Source organism: Palaemon carinicauda, chromosome 20 (genome assembly GCF_036898095.1).
Source record: "Palaemon carinicauda isolate YSFRI2023 chromosome 20, ASM3689809v2, whole genome shotgun sequence".
Classification (NCBI taxonomy): Eukaryota; Metazoa; Arthropoda; class Malacostraca; order Decapoda; family Palaemonidae; genus Palaemon; species Palaemon carinicauda.
Genome location: NC_090744.1, coordinates 115,258,003 through 115,259,852, shown reverse-complemented (window position 1 = coordinate 115,259,852; position 1,850 = coordinate 115,258,003).

Below are 1,850 nucleotides of genomic sequence, written 5' to 3'. Positions count from 1 at the left end.
AATTCTTGCATTTTCTTCCTTATAATTTCTCCTATAATGTTGCTCGGGTATCTATTGTTCATTAACATGTCTCACACATTCAAATTCTTTATAAAGAGCTTTCCAAGTTCCAACTACTGCAGTGGGAGAAAGTCCTCCGGATATTAAAACTCATTAAGGGGATCTTGTGTATGAGTTTGGACTGTGGGTACTCCCCATAAGCTTTGAGGCACCGTGTGGAATGCTGTGCTGTATTTCCAACAAAAATGCAAAATTTACCAAGCAGAGTTTGCCCCCGTGTGGACGCAAAGATAGTAACCGCTAAGTGTCATTTGAATGGTGGCCTGTAGGTAACGTCTTTGCCAGGTAATCATCAGACTGGAGTTCGAGTCTTGTTCAAACTCGTTAGTTCCTTTGGTCGCTGCAACCTCACTATCCTTGTGAGCTAAGGAGGGGTCAAGGGGAGTCGTTAGGTCTACCTGCTGAGTCATCAGCAGCAAGGGTGGAGAGGGGGCTTGGGCGCTGATCACACACACACACACATATATATATATATATATATATATATATATATAATATATATATATATATATATATATATATATATATATATATATATATATATATATATATATATATATATATATATAAGATATATTGGTCAGTGTCTAGGGCAGTGGTTCCCAACCTGGGGGAAATTTCCCCCTGGGGGGAAATTTGAAGCTTCCAGGGGGGAAATAATTACACTACCTACTAACTAGAACAAGCGGAAAATGTCCACATAGTACGTGCGGTAATTTGTTTTTAGCCATTCAATTGTGATATGATCATATCATTTCTCACTGACATGATATTCAAGGGGAGAATTGGAGTGTCATGCCCATTTCTGAGGCAGGCGAGTGGGCATGAGGGCTGGGCGGGGCATGAAGGGGGAAATGTGAATGGTTGAACTGGGTGCAGGGGGGGAAAGGACAGAAAAAAGGTTGGGAACTACTGCTTTAGTGTTTTTGGTCGCTGCAACCTCACTATCCTTTTGAGCTAAGGATGGGAGTTTTGGGTGAACATATAGGTCTACCTGCTGAGTCATCAGCAGCAAGGGTGGAGAGGGGGGCTTGGGCGCTGATCACACACACACATATATATATATATAATGTATATATATATATATATATATATATATATAATATATATATATGTGTGTGTGTGTATTGGTCAGCGTCCTGCTGGTTAGGGTATTGTCACTGTCCCTTGTTTCTGTCATACATGAGTGGAAATTAAAACCTTTAATTGTTGGAGTGTGTTGTTTTAGACCCACCAGAAAGCTGCCCTGTTGCTTTTAAAGACTTCAGAATCTTACCATTTAAATAATCTTTCATGTAGGTTCCCTACAAGGGTTTTGGTATGATCTGTCTTCCATTTCTAATGGTAAGTTCCTAATAGCTGAAGTAGAAGCTAGTGATCTCGATTTTGATACATGGTTCACAAAATTCGGCATAAATATCCTGAACTTAGTCATGTCTTTGAAAATGCTGGTACCAATAACACCTGAGATGCCTCCTTAAGTCATGAGGTTAATCAAGAATCAGAATCTAATAGCCTTAAAAATATCCTTTTCTTTAATGCTTTGTTCTACTTGTTAGTCTATAGTCCATTTCTTTTATCGATGCAAATTTGCACCGACTCGCAGCGGTGCCCTTTTAGCTCGGTAAAGTTTCCTGATCGCTGATTGGTTGGACGAGATAATTCTAACCAATCAGCGTTCAGGAAACTTTTCCGAGCTAAAAGGGCACCGGGGCGAGTCGGTGCAAATCTGCCTCGATAAAAGAATATAGTAGGTTTGACATTTCCAGAGGTTTGAAGAAGACGCAACA